The following is a 10,367-nucleotide window of genomic DNA, read 5'->3' as shown; positions in this document are numbered from 1 at the left end:
TTCAGCTTGCACCCCGTCCCCATCCTTTACCATGGCCTGAGGGGCTGCCGCCCCCCCCCTTTGCTAAATCCTAGAACTGCCAATTGCCATGCACCTGTCAGTGCCCACCAAACAAGAACTGCATTTTGTTGTTCATTTTTTGTGGGGCAAAGGTGTGCCACCCGGTGAAATTTTTATGGTAGGATTTTTGGTACAATACAGAAAAACTATAGCTCAACAGAAAGTCTGTGAATGGAGAGAGAAGTTAAAAAATGGCTGCACATCTGCAATGGCAGGATCGGCCAGCAATGCAGGGGTAGGTACAACTTGCAGTGGAGGAGGCTGTCGCAGAAACCAAAAAAAGCTTCTTTGGGGATGGGATGAAGAACCTTGTGACTTGCTGGAATACCTGTGTTGGCGAGCAGGATGACTATGTGTAAGGAAGTGATGCCATCTGGTAAACGATCATTGCGCACAACACGGTTTTATTTTGAAATTGCCGTTAGTTTCTGAAACACTCTCATGGGAAAAGGCTTGCACTTCTAGCCTGAGAAACCAAGTAAAATGCAGGTTGACAGGAATAATGTGCCCAGAACGCAAAACTCCAGAGGAAAGGATTTGAAGCCCTGACCTTTTAGTTCAAGGGAGAAGGCTAAGCCGCTGTGAGAGTACATTACGCAGTGGATGTCACTGGAGAGTTTGAGGAAGCCGTGGGGCTCTCCATAGCAAACTGTCAGCAAGCAGAACAGCGTAAGCTGTGAAGTGCTATCATTTCCTAAATATTTTTAAAGTCATCCTTTGTACCGCTTTGAATATCTGATCTCGGGGGTTGACCCCCATAGTATCATTTTATGAATGTCAGAGACTTTGATTTTTTTTCTAGTGCTTTCCTTCCTCCAGTCCTTCCTCCCTTCTCCCTCCCACCAAAAATAATTCTAAGAACTAGCAACATTATTTATGAGCAGCTCACTTCTGATGGGTTATATTTCAGGAATTTCTTGACCAAATAACTTCCAGTTCCAGCTTGAGCTCTTCATCCCCCTGCTATGATTTAGCAGTTTTCCAAATGGTGTTCTCACTAATGAAGGCTTTAAAGAAACCTTTAATATGAAAAGCAATTTCTTATTGTGGGGGTTGTTAGAAGAACCCTTGAATCCAGTGACCTCAGACTTGCTTTGCTAATTCTATCTTAGATGCTGGCAAAGAACAGGCGTGCGCACAATTTGAGTATGTACATGGGTTCCAGAGCGGTATCTACTCTTAAATGGGCTGCTTTGCAGAAATTTGGAAAGGAGCCCTTGCAGAATCCCACTAATGGGCAGAACAGAAAATCTTGGCATGATATAGAAGGCAGGACTTGAACAACACTCAGCCTGCCTTGCATACTATGTGTTCAGGTTCAATGGCCACAGCCTGACTTCTTGAGCCACCCGGTTGTTCTGACGTCAGGCTGTCTGTAAACACTTGAGCCGGCAGCAGAGCGGCAGTCGGGATACATGTGCACAGATGAGTTTTTCTGGCTAGTTGGCTTTGCTGGAGCCACCTGAAGGTCCAGATTTTACCTGGAATAATTTTTAACTCTTGATTTGTTGAAAAGGGCAGTGGATGCTGGCCATCAAGTGAGATCAGACCCGAGTAGATGATGGGTGTCAGTTTGGGGAGAATCAGAACCGTAGTTGGAAACGTGCATTCACATTGATGTTACGCACACCATAGCTCTTTGATACCATAGTGTTTTAGGGGAATTCCTTCCTCAGTCTCAGTTGGATCCCCAGTCCTATTCGGCACTTGAATCCTCTCTCAAAAAGGCACAGCAGTTTTCAAGACGGAGTACACACGTAGATTTTAGTGCACTTAGTAAAGTCAGCTCTTAAACAGAAAAACATTCTCAGCTGTTACTGCAATGCCTCTCTGTCGTGGATTTTAGTTCTGAGTTCAACCCAGAATGGTTCTTCAAAGTCTGTTGCAAGTCTTCAAGTGCAGGTTGGTGGGTTTTTTTGTTTTATTTATTTTTATTTTTTGCCAGCAGGCACAACCTGAAGAAAAGTGAGGCATTCATCCAGGTCATTTGCCATGTAGTAAAAAGATACCGACAGAGACCCCCAAATTCAGGACCATTTTGAAGGCCTCATAACCATGGCCCTGTTAAATGCAAATAAGCATATAATTGTGTTGACAAAGCGCCCTTTGCCTCCTTTCAGCTGTGAAAGCTATATAAGTCTTTTAATGGTGAAGGGAAGAACTGTTACAACTGATTCTGCCCAGCAAACTGGAAGACTTCTGGCAGGAACTATGGCCTTTGCTACCTTATGAAAGGGGATTTCCAGAAATTGGGGTTTCCCTATTATATTACTTTTGTTTTTCAGCGTAGTAGAATTTCTTTGCTTCTCAGTTCAGAATTTGACATCTATATCTGAATACTGGATTGCTTTATTGCAAGTTGCTTATTGGCCCCCGAGTACGATGGAGAGGGTGGTGTTTCTATGCAAGAAGAATTTACCTGTTGCTTTCTTCCTGTTTGTGATCATGGTCCGCTGTACACCCTTTGTGCCTGCCAGCCTGGATTTCTCAATACTGTATCGTTTCTGAGTAAAGGCTATGAGAGTTGATTTTAACTCAGTAGCCAGTTTTTGGGTAGAAAATATGGCTGCTGAAAACTTCTCAAAGATAAGTTGGAATATGAAATGAAAGGTAACATGCAGAACATGAGGGAACTAGGCAGCATTAATAGGAAAATAAGTGGTTCACACACCTGAACTACTCTCAGCTCTGAAGTATATGGAAATAGGATTTTTGCCAAGAACAGAAAGGCAAAAAGAATTAAACTCCCCAACCAAGCAGATCCCATGTATAATTCCTTCTGTCTGAAGATCTCAAAGTGCTTTACAAATGCAAATTAACCCTTGAGAAGTAGATATTATCAAATTCCCATTTAGGAGCAGCCATATAAAGGAAACTTAATGCAGTATTTTGGATAGAGAATAAGATCCAGAGTTTTAATTCAACCTATCTTGACATGGGACGTCAAAAATTAGATGCATATCTGCTTTTTAATGTTAGACAATACTGGTGAAGAGTCCAAGCTCATTTCATGTGTTATTCAGGTCTGCGGTGGTAACGGTTGATAGTCTCTGCTGACCTAGGCTGGATTTGAATTTACAGTCTCTGGTTCCCATTTCTTAACAGTTCCTCTGCATTCACTAAGTTATTTGTTAATGAATTTCATTTAAATGAATTGTGGGTGAACTTCAGATCCAAGGGGGGCCCTGCCACATTTATCTTTTTTTCCCCCCATTTCCCAGTGTTACAAATTAACTGATATTGACAGAAGATTGCCCTTGTGCAATATGTTTCTATTCGATTTGGGCAAGACTTCCTTTTTTTTTTTTTTTTTTTCCAGCACCTGCCTATGTGCTATTTTTTTGCTTCCTTATTCTGATGACTTTCATTGTTCTGGTGTTTTTTTCCTTATTGCTTTTTATAACTTTACTCTGAATAATTTGTCTGCACTTTCTTATCTTTGTATTCAAACATTTTTTTTTTTTTTTTTTGGTTTTTTTTTCTTTTTTTTTTTTTATAATTTTTCTCTGAATATTTTGTCTGCACTTTCTTATCTTTGTATTCAAACATTTTTTTTTTTTTTTTTTGGAAGCCAAATTCTTTTTGCTTTTCTGTTCTTAGCTTTGCTATAAAATTGTAGAACTGACAGTGGTTCATATGAATGAGCACGTCTTAATTTTCCAACGTTTCTACTTGCCTAATTATTGGCCTTTATAACCTTTTAGGTGTCTTTAGCGTTTTGTTTTGCTAAATGTGTGTGCAGATAAATGTTTGCGATTTTAGTTTGAAGATTGTGAAGACCAGAAAAGGTAGTAACTTCTAAGTAATATGTATTTAGACATTAGTTTTCTCTTTATACCAGTTCAGAAACAGTTCACTAACAAGCGTCTCCAGAAGTGAGTTATCATGTAATATGATACAAGGTACGTCATGTTTCCCAAAGTTAAAGCTGGAGAAACAGAACAGATGAATGAGACTATTACCAATTTATTCTAAGCATTGTCACACTTATCCCACACTAAGTTTTAACCAGTTATCTGGGGAAAAGTGACTTTAAAATATCTCCTGATATTTCAGTTTCCCTGAACAGAGCTAAAAAGCAAAAAGATGAACTAAAAGAGAGATTTTTTTTTTTTATGGCCACGTGGAACAAGGGGGAATTTATTTTCATATTTTATGTTCCAAGCAGAATTGCCACTAGTGTTGAGTGTGACCACCAACCAAACCAAGGGGAACATTCAATTGGTAATAACTTTTCTGTTTAGAATCTGTTAAGACTTCTGGTCTGGATGATTCTGAAGTCAGCTCCATGGTGGGGAAATGTCAAGGACTTAAATATAGTACTCAAGTATGTTTTTTGTTTTGTTTGTGAATCCCATATTGGGTTATGCAGCAAAATTAAAAAACAAGACCTTCAGGGAAAATCTGTAGCAAAGAAGCAAGGTTGTGAGACTTTTGTAAGCCACGAAGAGCAGCACTGCATGAGTTAATTTGTTGTGAAAGCTCAAGCACCTTAGAGATGTCATGAAGTAGCATTTCCAATCAAACTGTAAATGTATTCCTAAAAGGATTAGGAAAAAAACCCTTAAGTGTACAACTTCAGATGCAGAAGACAAATGGCTCTAAAACCAGTGTTGTTTTACTGGTAGAACTAGTCTGGCTTCATAGAGGTCTGTTGTCAGAACAGTGGGGTGGAGGAGAGTATGAGGGGGATGCATTTATAAACTGCGGTGGTTAAATGCTGTCAGCTTTGGAGAAATCATTGTTTTTCAACCGGTTTATCCTTGAAACAGCACAATATTAAAGGAGAAGGTCCGACTTTATTTGCAGTGCATTTTTTAAACCAAGTTTATACCCATTTGTTGACGTTGTTGGCCTAACCATAGTTTTATCCACATGCAACACAATTAATGCTCTGTTATTGGTAACCATGATGGCTAAGAGGGACAGCACCCGAGACTGTCATGCAAGTGTTTTTCTGTAACTAGTTTAGTACACTTTTTGGCATGGCTTTCCATTGCTGCTTGTATGATCACTTTGGCTACAGGTCCTCCTTGCCAGTACTCATGGCGTAGAGAACACCTCAAGAGTTCATCACTTCATGAGCTAGTCTGCGTGCATGGCCATAGGTATTCTTTCCCATTATGAAACGATAGAGGATCTCTTGTTTCTAACATAAGTAGGCCTGGTGTTGAGTGAACAAAGAATGATAGTGGCATCATTTTACTATGGAAATAAAAAAGTAGCTGCATAGCAGCAAGTCAACAGTGTTTGGTGTGACACAGTCTGAGTCAAAAAACAGTTGCATTTGTGGTTGGGATAAAAGCCCATCAAATTTTGCTGCCATTGGAATGTAACAAGAGCAGAGTTGGAGCAATCGCAGCTGTAATCTCTACAGGAGCTAAATTTGAAAGTCCTGTTCTTTAAGCCTTGCATTGTTTCATCTGCTTCAGTTCTTTTTGTGGAAAGATTTGTCATTTATATCTTTGGGTGATTTTAACTGTCTCTTGGCTTTGGTTACCTGGTATAAATCACTTAACAAGTAGCAATACAGATAGAAATTCTGACTTTTAATATAATTATGGTAATCACCTGTTGTATGGTCTCCTAGCAAAGGCATCAGATTAATAAATGCCAATGGGGATGGCTTGGAAAAGAATAGAAAAATTGGAAGAAGATACTGGCTTTCAAGAAAATTGATGCTGAAGAAGTCTGTTTATAGATTATAAACAAAACCAGCACAAAAAAAAAAAATAGAATACTTCTAAAATTCAACCTAGACCTCTAGAAAACTTGTATTCAAATTTGGGACCTAGAGCTAACTAATGCAAGTTAGGAGTTAAGCAGGTTCAGTAAGCGCTTTAATTGTCAATCAGATAAATTGTGTGGTGTCTCATTATGGGAGTGTGGCAGTTGTATTTAACCACTTTAGTTTACATTCTTTTTTCACAGGTGAACTTCTTACTTCATGGTTTGTTTCAAAGAGAAGCCAATTTATTTTTTAGTTTTTTCTGTAGGTTGTTTTTTTTTAAAAACCCAAACCTCAAGTTAAAAATGCATATTCAAAAATTTAAATTCCCTTAACTGTTTATCATATAATATAACTGTGAAAATAAGATTGGCTTAAACAATACACTCCTAGTCTTATCTGACCATCAAGAAGTACCTAAGGGGTCAGTGATGTAAGAAGTCTTAATTAGGATCAATACATGAAGTGGGCAGACACAAAATGGAACAGAGTACTTGTGCCAGAAGGTTTTCTGTCAGCAAAGACATGCACCATAGGAAAGGAATGTGGAGAAAGGACTATAATCAAATGTGTACACTATTTTATATACACAGCTATAGATTTCCAATTGCTCTTTTTAGGGGGCCTTAAGTTAAAGCACTTTTGCTTTGTTTGATCAATTTGTATATATATATAAAAAAAAAAAGTTAAATTGCTCCTCTCCCTTGGGTTTCAGACTCAATTATTCAATACTCATTTTCTGAAAACTTCTGGAAGTTGAACTAAGGTCATGCCCCCCAGCTGTACCATGGGATATGACCCTATTCAGTTACTGTTGAAGGAGGGTTATAGAAAAGGAAGATTCATATTCTTGACATTACTGGGTATTGGGCCATAGCTCTCCAGGCTGCAAAAAATGGTCCATGTAGCAAAACCGGTTCTGAAAAATTCTAGATTTTAATTAACACATTCTTGTCTGGTCAGTGCATTTAGCTATGTTGTTTGCAGGGGTGCTAACCCAGGAAAAGAGCAGAAAAACTGCTAGCCCATCTGGAGCCAGAAGTTATTTGCTTAGTATGGTAGCTTTTGTTTTGAGTGTCTAGCAATTAAATGGATACTAGGTACTGTGTTTTGGGGGGCTATTTTATCTTGGGGATTTGTTGTTCAATTGGGGAACAACTACTTCCTATAAAGAAGTGTCACCTCTGGTTTGCATGGCTGGTTCTTTCTTAACAGCTCTGCACACTTACTTATTCTTCTTCCTCCTGGTAAGCAGACTTTTACTGGAAGATAATCTTTTCCTGTCTGAATACTGGAAAGCAAATGCTGGGGAGTTCTCATATTCCTCTGTGAGCTCACACGTGTTCAGCTTACCTATTCTCTTTTCTACTTTTTTTTCCCCCCTGTTCTGTGTGCCCTTCGGTCTTCGGCTTCCAGCTTCTGTTTTTGAGGGTTAGGTTTAGATTTCAAACAGAAGAGCGGGCATTTATGCCATAAGGCCCTTCCCAGAAGAGCAGAATGAGATCTTCCCCTGTATGGCTTTGGTACTGTAAGAGTGATGTTGTAGCTGTGATAGTTCAGAAATGATGCGAGAGGCAAGGGTTTCTTAAGGTGATATTTTTTAATGTACCAAATGTGTAGTTTGGATAGTGTGTCGTGACAAAGGATGTCTTGCATTCAAGAGCTTGTCCAGCTCGATGCCAACTACAGTCTTACAAAAGAAGTAACCCTAAGACATCCTTGCCCTTCTGTGGCTTTGGCTTTTAAGCACCAAACTCTGAACTTAGCTCTGACAAGAGAAAGAGTTGGAAAATCACAAGCTGGGGTAACTGAAGCTAAAGAAAAGCTTCTCTCACTCAGTGCCTGTTTTTATTTGTGCCCTTGTATCTTATCTGTATTTACATCATATTTTCTTCACAAATAATGCAAATTTGTATTTGCAGCCATTGTTATGGGTGTGAGAGGTACCATACTTAGTTTTGAGTAAGACAAGGTTTTTCCCTCCACTAAATGGGAGGGGAGGGGGAACAAGCCCCTAGTCTTAGACTAGGGTACAGGGGGGAGGGGGGGGCTGCTGTGGTGGCAGTTCTAGAGCCCTGGCCAGAGCTGCTACTTTCACCACTGCTACTGGGCTGGGACTAGAGCAGGCACATGCTTTGTGCCCTTGGCTGGAGAGGGGCCAGAGCCATGTTGGAGCCAGGGGTAAGCAGTGGGCAGTAAGGGGGCAGGCAGGGTGGTAAATGGGTGGGGTGGGGCACAGGCAGTGGGAAGGGCAGATGGGGGAGATGGGCAGCAGGGGAGCCAAGTAGAAGGATGGGCAGGAGACGGGGGGTGCAGGCATGGCGGGGGCAAGTAGTGGGGGAGTAGGAGGGGCCCATCATAGTGCCTCCCCTACGACCTGCCCTTTTTGCCACTGCTTTCCCTGAGGTAGTGGGAAGGGTGGGGGGGTGTATTGAAGATGACCCTCCAATAATTAGATTCTGTACATAGAAGATTTATGAATTCTCCATGCATAGAATCTAACGGGGGGGATGGATGGATGGACGGACAGGGGGTTACTTTATTTACAGTCATCTTGGAGTCGGGTAAATACTGAGTACAGGTACTCCTCACTCTTACGTTGTCCTGGTTAATGCTGTTTTGTTATTATGTTGCTGATCTTTTACAGTACATACTCGTTTGAAGTCTCGCAATGTTTGGTTTTAACGTTGTTTGGCCACCACCTGCTAGTTAGGTAACTACTGTGACGTAATTGTATTTGCTTAACATTGTTTCGCTTAACGCCACATTTGTTAAGAATGTAACTATGGCATTAAGCGAGGAGTAGCTGTATAGCTGATGTCATTGAACACATGATCTTGTAGTGACTTAATTTATTTCCTAAGGAAGTAAGGATGCATATCTCAGATCATCTTTCTCTTTTTTTAAGAAAACTCTAATTATAGGCAAGTAATGTGTCTATTTACTGTGTCTACTGGCTGATATGATGATCTTTCGTCTACGCTGATCTGAAGGCTTTAGCTGTGTAAAAACAAATCTGCACGCTATTGTCATCTGCAAAAATTGCGTCGTTTGACAAGTAGAGTTTTCCTTCGTTGACTTGCATAATTTCCACAATATTAATACAACTAAGCAAGGGGAAAACAGCACGTTTGCAAATTCTCTTAATTCTCAGCGTGTTTGCATTCATTCTCATCCTCTGCAACAACTCCACACTTGCATTATGAAGGTTACATTTCTGGGAATGTCAATCTTGTAATGGAATGTGCCGAGAATAGAGGGAGCATAAACTTGTTAATTGTTACTGTAGAGAATGCTTGGTTTTGAGTGGAGTGGGCATAACTTTTCAGAATAAACCATTCATCTGATTGGTTTAACCCTTGAAACATTTTGACTAATGAATAAACTTCTACAGTTACTGGTAGCACATCAAAGTGTTTGTGAACTAATTTCTTCCCATGAGTTGTATACAACAAATTCGCTTTTTGTTGTCCATTATATGGTTGGTTGCATGGTATTGTTTCTGCTCGTCAAGTGGTTGAATGATTTTTTTTTTTTTTTCTTTTTTTTCTTTTTTCTTTCTTTTTAAAGAAAGTGGTTTATAGCAAATAGTCTTGTTCACTTGCAAAGACAGGTATTCATATGGAGAGCAGCCACTCCCCAGCCATTTGTGCAAAGAAAAATTCATTAGTGAATGAGCAGGGGTATTAGCATGGAAGAAACCAGCAGCTGTCTGGCCATCTAATAAATGCTTGCAAGGGCTATTTGACAGTCTTTGTCTGTCTTGTGCCTCATTATTAATGAATTCGATATTTTTAATTAATTTGAGGGATAAGAAATGGAGTATTTGTAACTTTGTTTTTAGAGACGCTTGTAATACTGATAAACTAAAAAAAAATACCTGCAGTCTCTTTTGGAATGGGATTGCTTTAGGATCTTTATGATTTTTTTTTTTTTTAATATAGCCCTGCAGCTAATGTTATTTTCAGTTTTGTAAAGAAATGTAAGACTTGGCAAATTAATTTGGGCAGCATGCTTTCTGCCCACTGAAATGTATATTTCTATTAACTCATGGATAAGTAATTTACCATTTCCATTCAGATTTAAAGAAGTCGCATGGATGGTCTGCAGTCAAACTAATTGAAGAATTTCTAGGGGTTTTAATGCCTATGAAGTGTTTGATTAATAGCCCTGTAGGCTGCAATCTGTAGGCCAGGGAGTGGTGACAGTGTTAATTGCTGTGGCTCTCAGAGCCAGGGCTACTAGACTTTTGGACCCAAGGGGAGCCCCATGAGCCAGATGACCTAGCCACGTAGGCTAGATCTCTCAGGCCTGTGAACTGGATCCAGTGTAACAGTTACTTCAGTTCGTAATCATTATTGATTTAGGCTGTGCATACATAAACCTACATGTGGTAGTGCTGACCCTTTTGGGCCCAAAACAGATATTGTTTTTAATTTGCTTTGTCCCTCTCCATTTTCTTTTTCAGCATCATCTTTCTGTGATTGGAGGTACCTGACACGTGAACTTCCTCACATCAATGCACTGCCAATGGTAAGTACAGGTTTAACTAAGAGTAGTATGATGCTTTCCTCCAGAG

The 10,367-nt window shown here is 39.8% G+C and overlaps 1 protein-coding gene across 4 annotated transcripts in view; it reads left to right on the top strand.

Annotated features, from left to right (window-relative positions):
- Nucleotides 1-10,367, top strand: part of TBL1XR1 (transducin beta like 1 X-linked receptor 1) — a 256,969-nt gene that overhangs the window by 99,742 nt on the left and 146,860 nt on the right. For all 4 annotated transcript variants that reach the window (XM_019503322.1, XM_019503323.1, XM_019503321.1 and 1 more), the window contains exon 2: nt 10,257-10,321. The gene's annotated coding sequence lies outside the window, so the exon portion shown is untranslated. The remainder of the gene's footprint in view (nt 1-10,256; nt 10,322-10,367) is intronic.

The sequence above is a fragment of the Gavialis gangeticus genome, unplaced genomic scaffold (assembly GCF_001723915.1).
Source record: "Gavialis gangeticus isolate Ggan-Ray unplaced genomic scaffold, GavGan_comp1, whole genome shotgun sequence".
Taxonomy (NCBI): Eukaryota; Metazoa; Chordata; order Crocodylia; family Gavialidae; genus Gavialis; species Gavialis gangeticus.
This window is presented reverse-complemented; position numbering and strand designations above follow the sequence as displayed.